General features: G+C 43.2%; 1 protein-coding gene across 2 annotated transcripts in view; it reads right to left on the bottom strand.

Moving 5' to 3' along the window:
* Axin1 (axin 1) overlaps positions 1 to 22,151 on the bottom strand; it is a 58,722-nt gene that overhangs the window by 25,765 nt on the left and 10,806 nt on the right. The gene's annotated exons all lie outside the window — the stretch shown is intronic.

Consider the following 22,151-nt stretch of genomic DNA (forward strand, 5'->3'; position numbering starts at 1 on the left):
TACTATATATACAATTCCTAAGGTCCAAAGAGTAAGAAAGGAAAGAACAACTTAGATGACAGAACAAAAGGAGGGGAGCTACCAGTTGCCCACACCATCTAAAACTTCTACACATGAGCACGGACTCTGAGGAATCAATCTGTCAGCCATCTAACTGTTCTACTGAAAACAGACACAACATTTGGCTGATGTGATAAGGAATGCTCTGTCAATGATGTGTAAGAGAGAATGTCACAGAGAGGTGGAAGGACCATCCCCAGAACAGCTAGGAACCAAAAAGAGGACTGGGTATGCCTGAAAACAGTATGCGCATGCACCTGTGAATCTGCAAAGACACAAAGGAACACGAGGCTCCTCAAACACCGTTTTCAAATTTCTACAGCTTTTTTCCTTCCTGTTTATTTTTTTTATTTTGTTGGGTTTTGTTTTGTTTAAGACAAGATTTCTCTGTGTAACCTGACTGTCCTGGAATTCTCTGTAGACCAGGCTGGCCTCAAACTCAGAGATTTGCCTGCTGCTGCTTCCTGAGTACTAGGATTAAAGGGGATTAAAGGCGTGCACCACCACTACCCTGCTATTTTGGGGGTTTTTTAAACATAGGATTTTATGTAGCCCAGGCTGACCACAAATTTGCTTTGTAACCAAGGATGACCTTTAAAGTTCTAAACCACCTATGTGTGTGTGTGGGGGGGGGGTGCAGGTGTGTATCACCATAGTCAGCTCTCTGCACTTTTCAAAGTTCTCAAAATAAAAACCCAATGGGGGCCGGGCGGCGGTGGCGCACGCCTTTAATCCCAGCACTCGGGAGGTAGAGCCAGGCGGATCTCTGTGAGTTCGAGGCCAGCCTGGGCTACTAAGTGAGTTCCAGGAAAAGGCTCAAAGCTACACAGAGAAACCCTGTCTCGAAAAACCAAAAAAAAAAAAAAAAACAAAAACCCAATGGGATCCATGCAAACATGCCCAACTTATTCCTGACAAGTACGAAAACAAATTGATGGAGAAAAGTCAGTCTTTTCAATAAATGATGCTATGGCACCCAGACATGCAGAGGCACAAGGAGATAACTTTGAGTTACATTTCACACTTCACACCAAGTCAACTCCTGTAGCTCCTGGATGTTTTCAGTCTGAGCCACAGCGATGCTACAGCATTCTACTCACTTGGCCTCTGCCCACTTCGGTTCAGCGACATGCCCTGTCATACGACCCTGGTCTCCTGGATACTCAGTGCTTCTTTCCCACCCCTAAAACACCAAATATTAGCTGGCATTCAGATCGTTGTGAGAGGTACTCTGGTCACCAGTAGCTGCCCCAGAGTGGACCCATATGTACTCATATATGCATGCATATGTATCGTGTGTATGCCTGGTGCCTTCAGAGGCCAGAAGAGGGTATTGTATCTCCTGAAACTGAAGGTACAAATAGTTATGAACTGCGTGAGATGGGTTCTGGAAACCAAATCCACAGTCGACATTGCTATGGCATCTCAATCCCTGGTTCATTTGTCTCCCAGCTAGAATCTACTTGGTATCTAAAAGTCCTTCAGGCTTCCTATAGGAAATTTTACAACACGAGTCAATGAAAATACTTATCTTGGGGCTAGGGAGATAGCTCAGTTATAAATGACTGCTGTGCAAGCACGAGGACTTGAGTGTAATCACCCACAGCACAGACATAAAAAGTCAAGGATGAGCTGGGCATGGTGGCATATGACTTTAATCACAGCATTCAAGAGACACAGACAGGAGGATGTGTCTCTTCAAGGCCAGTCTGGTCTACACAATGAGTTCCAGGATAGCCAGGACTATAAAGAGAGCCCCATCTCATGGCCTGGCCAGTGGGGGTGCACGCCTTTAATCCCAGCATTTGGGAGGCAGAGGCAGGTGAATCTCTGTGGTTCGAGGCCAGCCTGGTCTACAAAGTGAGTTCCAGGACAGGCCCCAAAATCTACACAGAGAAACCCTGTCTTGGGGAAAAGGGGTGGGGGGGGAATCTCAAAAAAAAAAAAAAAAAGGCAGGGCTGGGATGTGGCTTAGTGCCAGGGATTTAGACATATGAAGAGATTGAGACAAGGCTTCACTATGCAGCCCAAACTGGCCTCAAACTCACATTTATCCTTCTGCCTCAGTCTCCTAAGACGTCTAAACTACCCGGCCCAGCGTGAAGCACTGGATTTTGTTGTTTTGTTTTTGTTCTTTCTTTCTTCTCTCCAGTGCTGACAGTGATCACCTGACTCTGCCCGAATCTCCTGAGGAAGCAACCTAATACCCACAGGTATAGGGCTATACTGGCTTCAATTTGTTGCAGCAGGTGATGGAATACTCCTAAGAGTTAGAGGCCTTGAGCTCCTCTCCCAACAGCCTTGGCCAGAATTCTGCTTCAGTTGATTCCTGCCAGGCTAAACTTTTTGCCCAAAATGGGCAGAGGCCAAGAGCCAGCAAATGTATTCTCTCGAAGGGCTTGTTCCTACTGTTCCAGCTCCTTACCCTGGTGCCTAGTGGCAAATCTGTATTAAACTAGGTGGGTCATACTCGGTTGAACAGATGACTGTGGGCGGGAGGGGATGGTCTGTCTAACTCTTAGGACTCCCACCTCCAAGTCCTGTGTCTTTGGCTACCTATTTTCAAGATACTCAACTCAAACTGGATGCGTTCCTCCAGTAATTGTTGGCTCTTTGTGACATCCCTGTGGCTCAGACAGCATTGGTGAGGACCATCTCTTGGCACAGTGCAGAAGCCAGCCTTGAAGCCAAATAGGGAACAGGCAAGTAGACTGACCATGCTCCACTACCTACAGGCTACTGTCTCCAGACCTGCCCCTGAACTTCATCATTTATAGACTAACTCCTGCCTGAACCTAGATCTATACTTTGGTAAGAGACTACCCTCAGCTGCATTCCTACCATCAACACCAGTCTGTATCTTGCCCTCAGAACAGCAAACAGCACATATAAGGTGCACATCCAGAAGTAATGAGCACTTTACTTCCAGGTGCAGAACCATTAACTTCATAGAGCTGAATTCAGTCCTTTCCCAGATGGGTGACACAAGCCCACCCTGCTGATCTCCATACAATGACTCAGATAAGCTGTGGCCCCACCACTACAAAGAAATAACACTTAGTCTTAGGTCCTATATCCAGAGTCCCAGATAGATGAAGGGAACTGCCATACAAGAACAGATGGCATCACAGCATATCATTAATGTCCTAAACTGTCCACTCATGAATGATAGCATGCCACCAATGCAAGCCTTACTCTCAGCACTTGGGAGACAGAGGCAGGAGGATCTCTGTGAGTTCGAGACCAGCCTGGTCTAAAAAAATGAGTTCCAGGATAGCCAGAGTTACACAGAGAAACCCTGTCTCAAGAAAACCAAAAAGGATATAGAGAGAAACCTGGTCTCAAAAAACCAAAAAAAAAAAAAAAAGAGTATGCTGTTGATATCCTGATCTGGTCTACCCATGGATAACAACTGCCATCCATCCATGTTATGATGCATACCCACGCATGGATGGCAGTGACATGTCTGGGTTCTGATTGTGTCCATCTCATTAGATCACCATGACAGGGCCACCAATGTATTTTTCACTCCACATTCACTTTGGAGACAAGAGACTAGTTTCCCAAGATAACTCCTCTTCCAAGAGTTGTATCTTCTCACACTAGGTTTCAGAAGTACAGAAGAACCAGTGAAGACGGTACTAAAAGAGTGAGAGGGAACATCTCATCTAAATTACCATCTGTATAAAATGCAAAACACTGGCCCACAAAGAAGATCCACACTGTGTAAACACAGCTACTTAAAGAACAAGAACCTCACCTCTGTACCTCAAGGAAAAAGAACATCCCGTGAAATGCAGTACACACCAGTCACCAGCAGCTATCACAATCTCATTTCCATCATGTAAAATCAGGAATTCGGCCTCTACCTCCACCTGTGGGGATCACAGTCACCAGCACCCTCCACCAGTAAGTATATCAGTCAGATATTAGAAGCCTTGGAGGCAGGTGCAGGTGACATTAGAAACTGGAGCAGCCTGTCATTCATTGTGGATCCACTTTGCAGCTTAACTGAGCTGGGTACCACCTAACTGAAGCTCTATGAACCCCACATGATATTAAGACATGAAAAGATGAGAGAATAAATAATCAAGTGGATGAGGATAAGCCTTTCTGGTCTGCTTAGGAGTTGGCCACGTGGGTTTACTCTCTAGCAGGCATTATGTTTATTCTTATGATTGCTGATGCACCCACTTTCAACAGCACACACAAATGTTCTTTAGAGGTGAAATCAAGGAATAGGGGTAAAGAGGTACATGTCCTACATATTCTGCAAATGCAGCAGATGAGACGATTACACTTGCCAACAGAAGTGACCTTGAAGAATTCTGGCCAAATTTCCTATTACCATCAAGTCACCACTTCCTCATTGTAAAGCAGAAATGACAACGGTCAGCCAAGTGTGGTAGTGCAGGCCTCCCAACACTTGGGAGGCAGAGGCAGGATGATCTCTGTGGGCTAATGCCAGCCTGGTCTACGTAGTGCGTTCCAGGCCAGCTACAGTTTCATGAAAAGACCCTATCTAAAATTTAAAAAGGAAAGGAAGAAGGGAAGAACAATAGTAGCTTCTCTGTAGGATTTCTCACAACGCATGGGGAAGGGTTCAGCATGCAATACAGAAGAATCTCAATCTCAATGTAGACTACACTATCTCTGGCCCAGTATCCCACGCATCAGTTGGAAGGAGAAAAGGGTGAGGTTGGCTACTGCTAACAGCTAAATAACACAAATGTGCAAAAGATTCTCAAGTCAGAACAACAACAGATCCACAGGGCCCAAGTACTGGTGATTCTACCAGGCTCTACGGAAGAGAAAGGGGGTAAGTGGGAGCCATGTCTGACATCATGTCCTCTCCACCCCAATTTCTACACATTCCAGTGTTAATCAAATCAGCAAATGTTTAAAGTAACTGCTAAAGAGCAAGCAAGATAGCTTAGAAGGTAAAGCCTGATGCCCAATCTGTTCAATCACTGGACACAATAGCAGGAAAGAACTGACTTTCTCTGATGTTGTTCTCTGATGCCACATTATGGACAATGCATGACACATGTGTACATGTACACACATACACAAATAAATAAACTGATAAAAAATATATGTAGTGGATACTACAGATTTTAAAATCACTGAATTAAAAACTAGACTATGTATGTACTAAGAATCTAGAGGAATCTAGGCCATACATTGTTATCTCTAGGTGCTAAGGATAGACACCTCTGTTACTTTTGCTTTTTCTTTTCTGCAGCAAATCCATGTCTTCTATGTATCTCTTAACACATCAAAGTAAAAAGTATGCAAGGAGGAATTTGAATGAGAAAGCTCTGCACAGCCACACATGGGACTTGCTAGTCAGGGCTCAAAAGCTGTGAAGTCCTAAAACTCTTTCCTTTCTGCTTACACCTAAGTGACTGTACAGCTTCCATCAGAGTCCTTTAAGGTCCTCACTTGAAAGCCTGAACTCATACAAATGGTTTCAGAATACTTCTATAGGCATACACAAATCTGAAAAGGAAACACTCTAATTAATGAAGTGAGGTTTAAATAGTGGAATTTCAAAAAAGTAGAATAGCTGAGTGTTGATGTAAACATATAATCTCAGCACACAGGAGGCTGAGGCAGGAGGGTAGCAAGGTCTTGTCTTAAGAGGGGGAAGGTGTCATGTGATAAATAATGTTGTGTGGAAATGTCAGCCCTCACTCTAGCCATGACCTAATTAGCAGATATTTCAGAGGACTGTCAGTTCCAAAGACATGCCAATTCTTCATAAACTCAAGACAGTGAAATAAGCACTGTAAAGTAGCAATAGCTTCAACTTTGAGGTGCATGTAGGAGCTGTGGCCATCTTTTTTTGTTTATTATTATTATTATTAATTTATTTATTTTTTGTTTTGTTTTTTTGAGACAGGGTTTCTCTGTGTAGCCCTGGCTGTCCTGGAACTCGCTCTGTAGACCAGACTGGCTTCCAACTCACATAGATCCACCTGCCTCCGCCTCCTAAGTGCTGGGATTAAAGGTGTGTGCCAGCACTGCCTGGCTGCCTTGTTTTACTTTTTATGTTTTGCTTGCATGTATGTCTATGTGAGGGTGTCAGATGCCCTGGAACTGGAGTCAAAGACAGTTGTGAGATGCCATGTGAGTACAGGGAATTGAACCCAGGTCCTCTGGAAGAGCAGCTGGTGCTCTTAACCAGAGTCATTTCTCCAGCCCCTCTTGTTTTATTTTTTTTTTTAAGACTTATTTATTATGTATACAATGTTCTGCTTTTGCTTGCACATATCCCTTCAGACCAGAAGAGGGCACCAGATCTCATTCTAGATGGTTATGAGCCACCATGTGGTTGCTGGGAATTGAACTCAGGACCTCTGGAAGAACAGCCAGTGCTCTTAACCTCTGAGCCATCTCTCCAGCCCTTGTTTTATTTTTTTTAAGTCAGGTTCTCACTCACTCATTAGACCTGGCTGGCTTTGAATTCAGAGATCCACCTGTCTCTGCCTTCTAGTGCTGGGATTAAAGGTGTATGCTACCACACCCAACCTGTGTTCATTCTTATGCTTCTTCAAGATGTAGAGGGAAGTCTGTATCCACCATTAACCCAAAGACAGCCATGAAGAACTCTCAGATGCGGTATCTTCATCCAGCACATTTACCTTAAGGAAGGCTGTGTGTGTGTGTGTGTGTGTGTGTGTGTGTGTGTGTGTGTGTGTGTTACAGAACTTGTGAAAACTGTCAACACTTCACACTTATGAACTTAGTCAAGGTCAAAATGTATTTATAGGCACTACGGAGCCAGCTCAGTGTAAAGTGCTTAGCATTTAAGGAACTGAGTTCAGATCCCCACCTAAGAAACTAAAAAAAAAAAAAAAAAAAAAAAAAAACCAGGACTGGAGAGATGGCTCAGGGGTTAAAAGCGCTCACTGTTCTTACAGAGAACCTGGGTTTGGTTCCTACCATCCATATGGCAGCTCACAACCACTCCTGTTCCAGGGGATCCAACACCTTCTTCTGACCTCCAAGGCTCCTTTAAATGTGTGGTATACATACATACACCCAAAAGCATCTTGAGCCAGCTTAGGTTCAGATACTCATAAAAAACACCAGATCCTTTCTGCTAATTTAGCTACACTTTTTTACCCATCTGTTTAGCTTACCCCTCACCTAAACTAGACATTTAAAGTATAAAACTATTAAAAGCTAAGTTTGTCTACAGATGTGACAAAGTCATGTGTCTGATAAGCTTTAAAATAAACAGGATGGCCAGGTATGCCTTTAATCCCAGCACTCAGGAGGCATAGACAGATGGATCTCGAGGACAGCCTGGACTACAGAGAGTTCCAGGACAGCCATGGACATACAGAGAGACCCTGTCTTGAAAAACCAAAACAAGCCGGGCGGTGGTGGAGCATGCCTTTAATCCCAGCACTCAGGAGGCAGAGCCAGGCGGATCCCTGTGAGTTTGAGTCCAGCCTGGTCTACCGAGCGAGATCCAGGACAGGCACCAAAATGACAGAGAAACCCTGTCTCGAAAAATCAAAAAAAAAAAAAAAAAAAAAAAAAAAGAAAGGGAGGAAGGAAGGAAGGAAGGAAGGAAGGGAAAGAAAGAAGGAAGGAAAGAAAGAAAGAAAGAAAGAAAGAAAGAAAGAAAGAAAGAAAGAAAGAAAGAAAGAAAGAAAGAAAGAAAGAAAGAAAGAAAGGAGAAAAACCAAAACAAACAAAAAACAGGATGTAAAACATAGAGATGAATCCATCCATGACCTCTGTTGAAAACAGAAAAATGTAGATGGCAAATGGCAGATGACATTAAGATGTACTCTGATTACTTAGAGGAAAAAGAGGAAGGGACCTATGTTTAGGGTTATAAAAAACTGTTCTCTGCAATCAATCAGCTCGCCCTCCACTCTGAGCTGACACTGACACCTAACTTTGTAAGGTTATAAAACCGCCTGCTTTCACTGCTGAGTCTGTGGTGCTCTTATTAAAGTAGGGGGTCTCTAGTCCTCATACCTAATAGCCACATAAATGCTAGGTGGATGGGGTGTGTCCCCCCCATAATCTTAGTGCTTGGGGAGTGGAGCAAGCACTAGTAGAACCAGCAACCGTTGGGTTTGAGTGAGAGAACCTGCTTTAATATATCTAGAGAAGACACCTGACAACCTCTGATCCCACAGGTACATCTGAACATACATACAAATCATGCATGCACACAGTATACATACATACATACACACACACACACACACACACAACAAAGAAATAAAGAAACAACACTTTTTTTTTTTTTTTTTTTTTTTTTTTGGTTTTTCAAGACAGCGTTTCTCTGTGTAGCCCTGGCTGTCCTGGATCTTACTCTGCCTGGAATTCACAGAGATCCACCTGGCTCTGCCTCCTGAGTGCTGAGTGCTGGGGTTAAAGGTGTACGCCACCACCGCCCAGCCAAGAAACAACACTTTTAAATGGAGAGTATTATGGACTCAATGGGCTCTGTCCTAGTTTCTGTTTTTCTGAGGGCATGTGTACTCTTTACCTTGGCCTCTGGTGGCCGGAAAATAGTCTACTGCAGGGAAGAAACCAATTTTCTTTCTTTCCTTCTTTCTCACGTAGCCTTGACTGACCTGGAACTTGCTATGCACATCAGGCTGGCCTCATAAAAGATTTGCTGCCTCTGCCTCCCCACTGCTGGATTAAATCTGTGCAACACCATGGCCAGGTCCAATTTTCTTATGATGAGAAAAGGTCCTCAAAAGGATCAGGTAAGAAACCCTGAGTTGTAGAAGAATGGGAAGCACACACATACAAACCAAGACCTCAGTTGTGTCTCATGTAGGAAAACCTACTTCACAGAACACTATGTTCCTGAGAGGGATGCCATTTCTCACTCACAGGCACCTCATAATGAACTTCTATGACAAATGACCTTCCACCACCAACTTTATGTTTCATGGGGATCACACCTGACCTTCTCTAACTGACTAGTTCACATGTCTTTTCCTCTGAATTCTCATGTTTAAACAAATGTCTTAAAGTCCAGATGTTGTGGTGCACACTTGTAATTCCAGTATTCCAGAGGCAGAGAGAGGATGACTGCTGGAACGCTAAGGCCAGCCTGGGATACACAGTGAGTTTCAGGCAAGCCAGGGCCACATAATAAGACACTACCTCAAAAAAAGGGGTGGAGGGCATCATTTCATAGGGTCTAAGATCGATAATTCACAATTGAAACTCCAAATTGAAAAAATAATGATGAAAAGAACAAAAGTTTAAAAAAAAAAGACATCAGAAAGAAGAAATTATCAAAACAACTCATAACTGAAACACAAGTTTCTTCTTCACAGTGAGAGAAGCTTCAGAGGGAAAAGCCTTCAATATTATGAGAGAACACTAACAACAAAAAACACATTCAAAGATATCCTAAGGTAGTAAGGTAGGCATATAGCTCAGTGGTAGAGTGCCTACTTACCATGTATACAGCCCCAGATTCAATACCCAGCACCTTAAAGGAAAACAAGAAAGCCAAGTGTGGTAGCTGACACCTGTAATACCATCAGTACTCAGTAGGTAGAAGCAAGAGGATCTCTGTTGAGTTTGAGGCCAGCCTGGATCACACCTTGAGTCCCAGGCTAATCTGGGCTACATAGCAAGACTGTCTCAAATAAAAACCATCCTGGGAAAGAAGTCATAGCCACAGAATGGGTTACTAGTTTAGATCAACTCCAACATAAAAAGCATAATGCACCAAATGAGAGACATGCCACCCAATTAAACCCTACTCAAGTAGGCTCCACAAAGACTGTTTGTCAATTACACACAGGAATATCAATAATATCACACATACTACTAGCCCAACACCCAGCAGTATCTCAACATTCAACCACACTGCAGCACCACAGCATTGAGCATAGCACACCATAATACAGCGTCTCAGGAACACAGCATCCAGGACCATCCAAACTGCTGACACTGCCCAGAACTACAATACTGAACACCACACCCACTACCACAAACCAAGGCAGCACAACACTGTACAGTATACTTCAAATTGGTAAAGAGTGTAAGAAGGATTCACAAAGAAGCTGGGAAAATGGCTCAGCAGTTAAGATTCTTCTTACAAAGTAAGAAGACTTTGTAAGTTCTTCTTACAAAGAACCAAGGGTCAATTCCCAGCACCCACGTGGCAATTAAAAACAGTCCATAGGGAGTGGCTGCAGCCTTGCTTGCTTGACCTTGATCAGATGTCCTCCCTATTCAGATTCCCTGCCAGTATCCACCCTTCTGAATGCTTAAGGGAAGTTCCTTGTTGTGTATCCTGCATTTTGGGCATTAACTACTTAGATGCAAGAATATAGAACATTGAGTCTGGAATGTGGACCATTGACAGCGAACTTCTGCCCTCCGGGGGTTCCTCCATTTGTGCTGTAAGCCTGTACGTATTTAAGGTTTCTTCCCTCTTTCAATAAACGGCATTCGACATCCAATTGTAAAAAAAAAAAAAAAAAAAACAGTCCATAACTCCAGTTCCAGGGGAATCTGATGGTCTTAGGTCTCCAAAAGTACCAGACACTCACAGATCATATGAGCATACATACATACTTACATACATACATACATACATACATACATACAGGTAAAACAGCCATATACATTAAATTAAATTTTAAAACATTGGGCAGGGAGGCTTGCCAGAAAGATGGCTTAGCAGTGAAGAGCTCTTACTGCTCTTGCAGAGGACTGGAGTCTATATCCAGTACCCATGTCAAGTGGATCAAAACCACCTCTAACTCTAGCTATAGAGATCTGAAATCTTAGACCTCCTTGGGAGCGTACACATATATACACACAATTTAAAATAAATAATAAAAATTTGAAATCTCAGGGCCTAGAGAAATGGTTAAGAGGTTAAAGCACTCTTCCAGAGACCCAGGGGTTACATTCCCAGCACTGACATGGCCTCTGTATGACATGGTACTAATATCATCTGTAACTCCAGTTCAGGGGATCTAATGTCCTCTCTGGCCTCTGAAGGCACCAGGCATGTACATGGTGCATATACATAGATGTAGGCAAAACACCCATACACATAAAATAGTAATTTTTTTAATGAAAAAAATTTAGGTGATGGCACACGCCTTTAATCCCAGCACTTGGGAGGCAGAGGCAGGCAGATCTCTGTGAGTTCAAGGCCAGCCTGGTCTATAAATTGAGTTCCAGGACAGCCAGGGCTGTTACACAGAGAAACTCTGTCTTGAAAAACCAAAAACCAGTGGCTAGAGAGATGGCTCAGAGGTTAAGAGCACAAACTGCTCTTCCAGAGGTCCTGAGTTCAATTCCCAGCACCCACATGGTGGCTCACAACCATCTGTAATGAGATCTGGCACTCTCTTCAGTACACATAATAAATAAATAAAAATCTTTAAAAAAAAAGAAAAACCAAAAAACCAAACATCCTAAATAAATAAAAATCTAAGATCAAAGTTGCTTGTGCAGTCTCAGAAACAGTAAAGACCCACAGTGATTTGACCACTGGGGGGTGGAATTGCAAATGTAGAAGACTTCTTTCAGACAGACCATGAGGCGACTACAAGGCACAGCCAACTCCAGTCTGAATAAAGGAAGTTCTTATGGGATTTCAAGCAATTGCAAGAGGACCCACCTATTGGGGGTCAGTGGTGCTCTATCTAAAAGTATCATTCAGTAGAGTGCAGTTATACAGAAGAAACACTCTGTAAGGCAACACTTTCTAAAGTAGTAATAGAATTTCTAAAGAATATACAAATAAACAACCATCAGGTAGGATTTTTGGTTTTCTGTTTTGTTGGTTTTTCGAGACAGGATTTCGCTGTGTAGCCCTGGCTATCCTGGAACTCACTCTGTAAACCAGGCTGTCTTGAACTCACAGAGATCTGCCTGCCTCTGCCTCCCCAGGGCTAGGAGTAAAGGCATGTGCCACTACCACCCAGCAAAACTATTAGGTTTTTTTTTATCCAGGATGTTTTATTCAATTGTATATACCCATGGTAGCATGTTTACATATTCTTCAGAACTGATGGATTCCAACATATAATACAACTTCTATCTTAATTTCAACTCAGTCTCTGATGGATGAATCAAATACAAACAGTGCAGCCAATAGGCAGCACCGTTTTATCAAGAAAACAAGAACATGAGAAGAGTTTCAGCCACTGCTGAACAAAGTTCGACTGATTCATAATTAAACAAATTGTCTATTAATATGTTATCATTGTTGTAAAATAGTTTATTTCCCAATAGAAAGGCTAGCAAGTTTTAAGTGTCACAGGCTTGAGGATTCGACAGAGAAATAAAAAGAAAAACAATCCTTCAATTTAGAACCTACAACAGCTTGTGTATCTTGATTAATGTACTGCTTTTCGCATGGTGTGAACTAAAGTTATTGCCACAAAAATTTTTAATATATTCTGTTTGTATTTTTTTCTAAGAATATAATGTTGATGTATGTTGTTTTTATTTTCTAAAATATGTATGGGTGTTCTGCCTGCATGTATGTTTGTGTACTACTTGAGAGCCTGGTGTTTGTGGAGACCAGAAATGGGAGGTGGATACCCTGGGACTGGAGTTACAGAGGTTGTGAGCTACTATTCTAGTGATGAAAGGAATCAGAATCCTCTGTAAGAGTTGCCAGTGGTCTCAATCACTGAGTCATCTCTCCAGACTCATGTTAGACTGTTTATATACATTTTATAGGGGCTGGAGAAATGGCTTAACAATTAAAGAGTGTTCGCTGCTCTTACAGAAGACCCAAGGTCGGTTCCCAGCACCAACATTAAATAGTTCACAACTACCTATAACTCTAGCTCCAAAGGATCTGACACTCTCAGGCCTCAACAGGCACTGTACTCATGTATCATTCACTGACATAGATACATAGACATAGAGAAACACAAACACACACACACACACACACACCCCTGTACTTTTTTCAAGTACTGAATGCCTTACTTTTAAATTATTTATTTAGAGACAGGTCTCACTATGTACACCAGACTGGCCTTAAATTCAAAGATCCAACTGCCTCTGCTTCCCCAGGGCTGAGATTAAAGGCCTATACCACTCACTACCTTGGCAAGTAAATTCTTTAAATTTTTGTTTTGTTCTGAAACAGTTTCTCTGTAGACCAGGCTGGCCTCGAACTCAGAGCTCTATCTACTTCTGCCTAGAGTGCTGGGATTAAAGGCATACACCACTACACCTGTCTAATTATTTTAATTTTTAAATGTATAAAAGTACTTAAATTTTTTACACATAAATACTGTATTAATGCTGTTAAAATACATAAATAACTTCAAGCCAGGTGGTAGTGGTGCACACCTTTAATCCTAGCACTTGGAAGGCAGAGTTAGGAGGATTTCTAAATTTGAGGTCAGTTTGAGCTACTTATCAAATTCCAGAACAGTCAAAACTAAATAAAGAACCTGTCTCAAAAAAGCCGAGCAGTGGTGGAGTACACCTTTAATTCCAGAACTCAAGAGACAGAGGTAGGCTAATCTCTGAGTTCAAGACCAGCCTGATCTAACAGAATGAGTTCCAGGACAGCCAGGGCTACACAGGGAAACTTTGTGTGTGTTGGGGTTGGGGGAGGGGGAGAGAGGGAGACACATGCACTTAGATTATGTGATCACACTGCATACAGATTACCTGACCAAGCTGCGCTGCGCATAGATTGCTGCTAGGGCGTAAGGCCCTGGAGTGACTACACATTTTGCCTGATACCTGACAGCACATGCATGGTCATGTAACTCCAGAAGTGGCTAAGAATAATAACAAATGTAATAAAATAAAGGCTTTTGTAACGTTTCTTTTCTTTTGTTGGTTTCTCTGTGTAGCCCTAACTGCCCTGGAACTCACTTTGTAGACCAGGCCACCCTCGAATTCACAGAGATCTACCTGTCTCTGCCTCCCAGGTGCTGAGATTAAAGGCATGTGCCACAACCACCTGACTTTTTTTTTTTTTTGGTTTGTTTATTTTTGCCTTTTTGAGACAGGGTCTCACTCTGTTGATCCACTGGTCTTGAACAGGAAGTAATATTCCTGCCTCAGCCTCCTCCCAAGTGCTAGGATGGCATTAAAGTTACAAAGCATCATGTCTATCTAAATCAATAACTTTATTTTATTTCACGTATATGGGTATTTTGCCTGCATATATGCCTGAGCATCATGTGCATGCCTGGTGCTCACAGAGGCCAGAAGAGGGCATCAGATCCCCTAGAAATGGGAGTTACAGATATTGTAAGCTGTGGGAGCTGGGAAATGGTCCCAAGTCCTTTGGAAGAGCACCAGTGCTCTCAACCACTAAGCCATCTCTCAGTCTTCTCAATATTTTTTTTTTTAATAATATACTTTTCTGGACTGGGGACATGGCTCAAAAGTTAAAACATTTATTCACAAAAGTGAGGAATGAAGTTCAGATCCCCAGAGCCCATGTAAATATAAAGTGGGTGTAACAGACTGCCTATAATCTCAGTGCCATACTGGCAAACCCTGGTTTCAACTGATAGATCGTGCCTCAATGAATAAGATTAAAAAGCACTTAAGACTCTCAATATCAATCTCAGGACTCTACATGTATGCAGACACATGCAAACATACATACACAGAAGGAAAAAAAACCACTTTCTAATTATAAACACATATTGTTTCAAGAATATGAGAAATAGAGAAAGATGCCAAACTAATAAAGGAAACAGATTATTTATCAGAGACAGATTATTTAAAATAATATGTCTCTCATAAAGCTTAACATGTTTCAAAATCTATAGGGACAGGCTGGATCTACCTCAGATAAATGTCAACATAAAATAATAATGATTCTTTTCTCTAAGTTTTTTTCTGTGTCACCAGCATCTTGTCAAACAATAAGTTCCCAGCCACAGCCAAGAGGGATACATGTCTCCAGAGCAAACGGATGACAGACAGCATCCCACAATGCCTGTCTACCTCGAAAGACTCCACTTCTCCATTCCTCCAAGAGCCAACAGATGTCCAAAAGTCAGCTGGAAGCAGTTTTTGAGAGGAACGACGTCCCTATTCCCATCTACCTGCTTTTTTTATAATAAGTGAAAGTCTGGGATGTAAGGATTCTGTCCTTAATTACGTTACCAGCCTGCAACGGCGTCCCAGCCTAAAAAGCAGGCGGGCCCTCTGTGCACCCCCTTCTCTTTCCGCTCTCTTTCCTTCCATCTGTCCTCTCTTTCTCTCTCTCTCCCCCTTTCTCCCCCCCCCCAATAAAGCTCTAAAAAGGTTTAAAAAAAAAAAAAAAGACCATATACAGCCAACACTACAAAAGAACATCCCTGGGGAAATAACCCTGATAAAAGACAGCAGAGGGAAACTTAGCACTCTATAGAGATGCATGAACATCTGTCTGAGAAAAGTATGCCCAGGAGACTAGAGATGTATTTAGTAACAATTTGGAGAAGATCAATACCCTCCTGAAAAAAAATAAAATAAATTTATATTATATACTATTTAAAAGAGCACAGAGCTCAGAGAGGTCCACTGTAGTCAGAGCTTCCCTGGCTGGCAGGGGATGAGGATAGCACCCACCCAGCCAGAGACATGCAGTATGAGCTGACTGCCACCCAACCAAACAAGAACAGCACTCATTTCTAGACTTACCAATGACTTATAGAATGCTGGGATCTGGGTGTAGGGATGGGGAAGACTAGGGCTTCGACCCATGCACTAAATGTCTAGTTAAGTGGTAGGAAGCTATCCATGTTTAATGTCAGATAACTGCCTGCCCCACAGAAGTGACTGAAGAGACACCCTGAATGTTCCTGTAGATCACATACATTTTGGAATTCATAACTCTAAGAGGGGGATATGGCCACAAAGTGGTGTGTTCTTACTGGTGAGATACACTGTAGCAAAACTGACAAGGGCACAGAGCCTTAGACTGGACAGACTGAAGGAAGAACTGTCAGGATCAGATTAACCAACTCCTACAACTCAGCTACAACCAAGAGCTGCAGTGTAAACTAATATATATGAAATCCAGATTGTAATAAAATTGACAGACCCATACAGCACAGGCCAAACTTTCTTTCTTCTTTCTTTCTTTTTCTTTCTTTCTTTCTTTCTTTCTTTCTTTCTTTCTTTCTTTCTTTCTTTCTTTCTTTCCTTTTCTTTCCTCCCTCCCTCTTTCCTTCCTTTTCTTTTTTCTTCTCTTTTTCTTTTTCAAGACAGGGTTTCTCTGTGCAACAGCCCTGGCTGTCCTGAAACTTGCTCTGTAGAACTAGGCTGGCCTTGAACTCAGAGCCTGCCTCTGCTTCCACCACACCAAGCCCAAATTTGAATCTTCATGACTTGACTTGCACATTGGCACAAAGGCAGGGTCACCAGGCATCTGATCTACAAGTACAGTTTAATTCCAGGAGAGACCATACTTATGCCACAATGAAATGTATACATGCCAGCAACCTGTGCCAAATACATAATAAACCTTGTTCTCTTCAACCCCTGCTGTGGGGTAAGAGCCAAGCTAGCATGGTCCACACCAATGGCCTCCATAAAGCGTTCAGTCCTATACTGTCTGTCAGTGCTTCCCATTCACAAACCCACGAAAGCAGCAGCAGGTACTAGCATCACAAGGCCTGGGAGCTCAGGACTGAAGTTGATCCCCATCTCTCTGTCTGACCTCTACCCATAGTACTTTGTGGATGCCATGGAGTTCTGTCAGACTGTGCAGCTTTGCATGACTAAAGCAGGGAAGGCCACCTCTTGACAGGCATGTACATGTACAGATAGTATGGTGGATACCTTAGGGTTCATGGGAAGTCTCTGCAGCATTGGTAGAAGGGATGGTATATTTATGAACTGCTCTGCCAGCTGGGTAGTGGGGGTGCACGCCTTCAATCCAAGCACTTCGGAGGCAGAGGCAGTTGGATCTCTGAGTTCGAGACCAGCCTGGTCTACAGAGCAAGTTCCAGGGCAGCCAGGAAAACACAGAGAAACTCTGTCTCAAGAGAGAGGGAAAAAAAAAAAAAAAAAAGAACTGCTCTGAAACAGGGAAAGTGGGAAAGCAAAACTTTGTCAGGAGGTTCCTGTGGTGATCCAGCAGAAGAGCAATGAGAAGAGCAAGTAGAGACGTAGATAAACACTATTCTACATAGAAATAGGAACAGGGCCACTGCCGACTGATGTGGGCGGGCGAGCAGGGTCTGGGCAGGATGGTCCTGCCCCTTCTGACATAAAAAGGCTTAAAAGAACCAGTTGGGGCAGAGGAAGACCTAGTGTTAGAATCCTCAATGTGCCATCCCCATCCTACCTTTGCAATCATGTGCCACCGAGATGTATCTAACAGAAGCTGTTCAGGAGGCTAAATGCCCAAGGAGGGGCTGAAACCCACGGGTATCTGGTGGGAATCTCAGCACCTCCCACTCATCATCTATGGCTTCTCTATGACACCTCATTCTACAAGGCCTTATTTCATCACTCCATTTAACAGTACTGCAAATCCTCCACTGTCACAACACAGTAGGAAGGTAATCAATTCCACAAAATATAGTTTGTGAGCTTATTAAGCCACGGTCTCTTTCTCTTTTTTCTTTATTTGGTTTTTTGAGACAGGATATCTCTGTGTAGCCCTGGCTGTCCTGGAACTTCATTTATAAACCAGGCTGGTCTCACATAATCCACTGGGACTAAAGGCATGTGCCACAACCACTCCCAGCTTTAGCTCAGGTTTCTAAATTCACCATGAACCTAACTCTTTTTTTATTACTACTTTTTTAAAAATCTTTTTGGTTTTTTTCGAGACAGGGTTTCTCTGTGCAGCTTTTTGAGCCTATCCTGGAACTCGCTCTGTAGATCAGGCTGGCCTTGAACTCACAGAGATACACCTGCCTGTGCCTCCCAAGTGATGGGATTAAAGGCATGCTGCACCACCACCACCACCACCACCACCACCACCACCACCACCACCACCACCACCACCACCACCACCCGGCTTATTACTACATTTTTATTTATTTGTGGGGATGTGTATTTATATATATAGGTCAGTGTGTGCTATGATGTGTTTGCAGATATCAGAGAACAACTCATGGAAGTCATTTCTCTCCTTTCCCAGGGATTGAATTCAGATCCTCAGGCTCAGAGGCAGTCTCTTTTAACTACCAAGTCAACTCACCAGTCCCAAACAAAACTAACTTTCTCTCTCCTTCTCTTTCTTTTAAGACTCTCTCAAGCCAGACATGGTGGCCCACACCTTTAATCCCAGCACTCAGAAGGCAGTGGCAGCAGATCTCTGTGAGTTCGAGGCCAGCCCGGTCTACAAAGCTTACTTCCAGAGCAGCAGCCAAGCTGTTACACAGAGAAACTCTGTCTAAAAAAAAAAAAAGGACAGGCTCTTTCTATGCAGACCAAGCTGGCCTTTAACTCAGAGACCCTTCTGCCTCTCCTGGGATTAAAAGTGTGAGCACATCAAAACAGCTCAAATGGAAAAGGCACTTCTTCTACTTACTAGTTCAGAAATAATTTTTACATTTTTCATTGGATATTCACAAACGCAATAGTTCTTGAGTGCTGCTGAGATGATTCAGTGAGTCAAGGTGCTTACTGAACAAGCCTGGCAATCTGGGTTCTATCCCTGAGATCCACATAAGGCTGGAAGGAAAGAAAGAACTCCACAAAGTTGTCCTCTGACATACACATATACACACACACAGTCTGTGTGAATGCACACACAAATAATAACAGCATACAAAACCGAGGGTGAGAGGGAAGGGATGGCTCAGCAGTTAGAATACACTGTCAGCTGAGCGTGGTGACACAAACCTTTAATCCCAGCTCTCAGGAGGTAGAGGCAGGTGGAGCTCTGTGAGCTTGAGGCCAGCCTGCTCTACAAAGTGAGTTCCAGGATCAGGGGATGGAGAGATGGCTCATTGGTTAAGGGTACTGGATGCTCTTTCAGAGGACCCAGGTTTAATTCCCAGCACCCACACGGCAGCTCACAACTGTCTGTAACTCTAGTTCCAGGGGATCTGACACAAATTCACATAAAATAAATTATTAAAAAAAACTTTTTGGATCTGGATCAAATAGAGAAAGTGTACATCCCATGAGAACTTAAAACATCAGGGCTACGCATTAGCCTCCATGCCAGACATTTCTTAATAGCAACCCAGGAAGAAATATGGGAGCCACCCAGCCATTGAGAGTCTCCTCCTGATAATCCAAACCTGTATACTAAGACTGTCTAGAAGGGTCTCCAGTTTTCTCATTCTGAGGTCATTGAATGAGAAATGAAAGTTCATAGCAGTGGTGGTCCATGCCCATAATCCCAGCACTCAAGAGGCAAAGGCAGGCCAGGCAGATCTTGTTTGAGGCCAGCCTGGTCTACAGAGTGAGTTCCAGGACAGCCAGGGTTACACTGAGAAACTCTGTCTGGGGGGAGGAGGGAGGAAGAGTTCACTACACAGACCCAGCTAGACATCTGGAAAATGCTAGGAAAAGCAACAGGCACTTGCTCTCCCCCTCAGACCCATGCTCAAAGGCAACAGCAAGAGAATACAGGAGAGCTGCAAAGAGGCCAGACTAAAGTATGAACTGTCTTTTGTCACAAGCAGTCATGAAGAGATGTACCACAGGTCAAGTCAGTCTAAGATATCCTGTATCTGTGTTTTTAAACTCAGGCTCAGCAGTCTACACCTTCCTCTGAAACTAGATAGATGTTCTTTCATAGCTTCTTGGCCTTTTGGCTAAGATCAAGTGAAACCAGATGTTCTCATTGGAGCTTCTAACTCTCTCTTTTTTTGTTCCCGGAGCTGAGGACAGAACCCAGGGCCTTGCACTTGCTAAGCAAGTGCTCTACCACTGAACTAAATCCCCAATCCTGCTTCTAACTCTCTCAAATCATGACCCAAAGTTAATCTTTAGAACTATGCACCTACTGGGTGCTTCCTCTTACAATTTCTTTTTTCTTCTTTCTTTTTTTGTTTTTGTTGTTGTTGACTTCTTAAGCCTTCACCAGAAAGAGACAAGAAACTGACAGGTCTAACAGTTCCTCAAGCAAACTCCAAGGGGGCTCGAGAGCAAGGGCTGGTCATCATGTTTAAAACATCTCGTTTTCTGAGTGGAGAGAGCTGTGTGGCAGGAACCCAGCCAAGCCACCACATTGCTCTTGCTGTGAATGGCATCCAAAGTCCACTCAATGTCAATGGTGTCAACAACCAAGCCTGACCAGGAGTATACTACTGGGCTGGCCCCAGAAAGACATTAGGAAAAGATCCAGGAGACTCTCTATGCACAGGGAAGGACACAGCTAGCAAGAATGGTAAGGGTAGCAAACCTAAATGAAAGAGAGCATTTGGGAAGTTGAGGGTTAAAACCAGCAGCCAAGTGGCAAGGCCGACTTCAGTCCTGCTTATTAAGACCTGTCAGGAAACGCAAACCAGTATCAAATAACACTTGTGGGTCAGGCTCCCCTACCAAACAGAGTGATACCCACAACTGCAGTTAGTGTGTCAAAACCCCTGGGCCCGAGTGACAAACTATTCAGCAAATTGCCAGGATCCTACTTCGTACCTGTCAAGTAAAAACTATGAGGCTGGGGGCTGGAGAGTTGGCTCAGAGGTTAAGAGCACTGATTGATCTTCCAGAGGTCCTGAGTTCAATTCCCAGCAACCACATGGTGGCTCACAAGCATCCGTAATGAGATCTGGTGCCCTCTTCTGGCCTGCAGTCATACATGCTGTATACATAATAAATCTTAAAAAAAAAAAAAATAAAAAAACCAGACCAAAAAAAAAAAAAAAAAAAAAAAAAAAACCAAAAACAAAACTATGAGGCTGTAGAGACGGTACATCAGGCTCACAACCACCTATAATTCTAGTTCTAAGAAATCCAACCAATACCCTCTGAGGGCACCTTCCTACATGTGGTATATATTCATACACACAAACACATAAAACAGTAAGTCTAAAAAATGAAAATCAACAACAACAAAGAACCCACTGTGGATGTCAAGCCTCTGAGGAATAGACTAAGGGGTAAAAGCTACCAATCTGAGTTCAATCCCCAGGACCCATGTGGTGAGAGAGAATAGACTCTTGCAAACTGTACTCTGACCTTCATATGTGCTACATGAACATGTACACAAACAAAGACATATAAATGAAATGAGACAACAAACAAACAAACAGTTATTAAGTGGGTATGGAGACACACTCTTATAATCTCAGTACTTGGAAGGCTTAGATAGAATTACTGAGTTCAAGATCACTTGGCTAAAAGTAAGATGGGGGGGGGGCTTGAGAGATGGCAAGAGGCTCGAGAGATGGCTCAGCATTAGGAGCACTGACTGCCTTCTAGAGGACCCAGGTTTAATTTCCAGCACCCACATGGCAGCACATAACTGTTTATAACTCAAGTTCCAGGGGACCCAACACCCTCACAAAGATATACATGCAGGCAAAATACCAATGCATATAAAATTAAATAAATTAAAAAAGAGTTAAGACCCTGTCTCAAAGAGAAAAAAGGGATCCAATGTGGTGGCACACACCTTTAATCCCAGCAACAGGAAAGAAGAGGCAGGTGTGAGTTTGAGGCCAACCTGGTCTACACAGTGAGTTCCAGGTTGGCCAGGTATATAAGGTGAGAACCTGTGAAAGAAAAGGAGAAGGGAGGGAGAAGAAAATAAAAAGGAGACGAGGAAGATGACTCCAGGGTTAAGAGCCCATGCTGACCTTGCGGAAGACTGAAGTTCAGTTCCCAACACCCAAGTAAGGTAGCCCACAAAACATCCTGTAACTCCACCTCTAGAGTATCCAACTCCCTCTTTGTAGGCACTGCACCACCCTATACATACACACACACACACACACACACACACACACACACACCCCTCAAAATTTTTAAAAAGTGGCCAGGTAAGGTAGCACATACCTGAAATCTCAAGATTTGGAAGATGGAGACAGGAGATAAAGTTCAAGACCACCTTGGCTACACAGCAAGTTCTAGGCCAGCCTAGGCTACATGAGAGACCTTGTCTTCAATGAAACAAAAACAGACTGGGTGGTGTTGGCACACGCCTTTAATCCCAGCACTTGGAGGCAGAG

The sequence above is a fragment of the Peromyscus leucopus genome, chromosome 8b, assembly GCF_004664715.2.
Source record: "Peromyscus leucopus breed LL Stock chromosome 8b, UCI_PerLeu_2.1, whole genome shotgun sequence".
NCBI classification, from domain to species: domain Eukaryota; kingdom Metazoa; phylum Chordata; class Mammalia; order Rodentia; family Cricetidae; genus Peromyscus; species Peromyscus leucopus.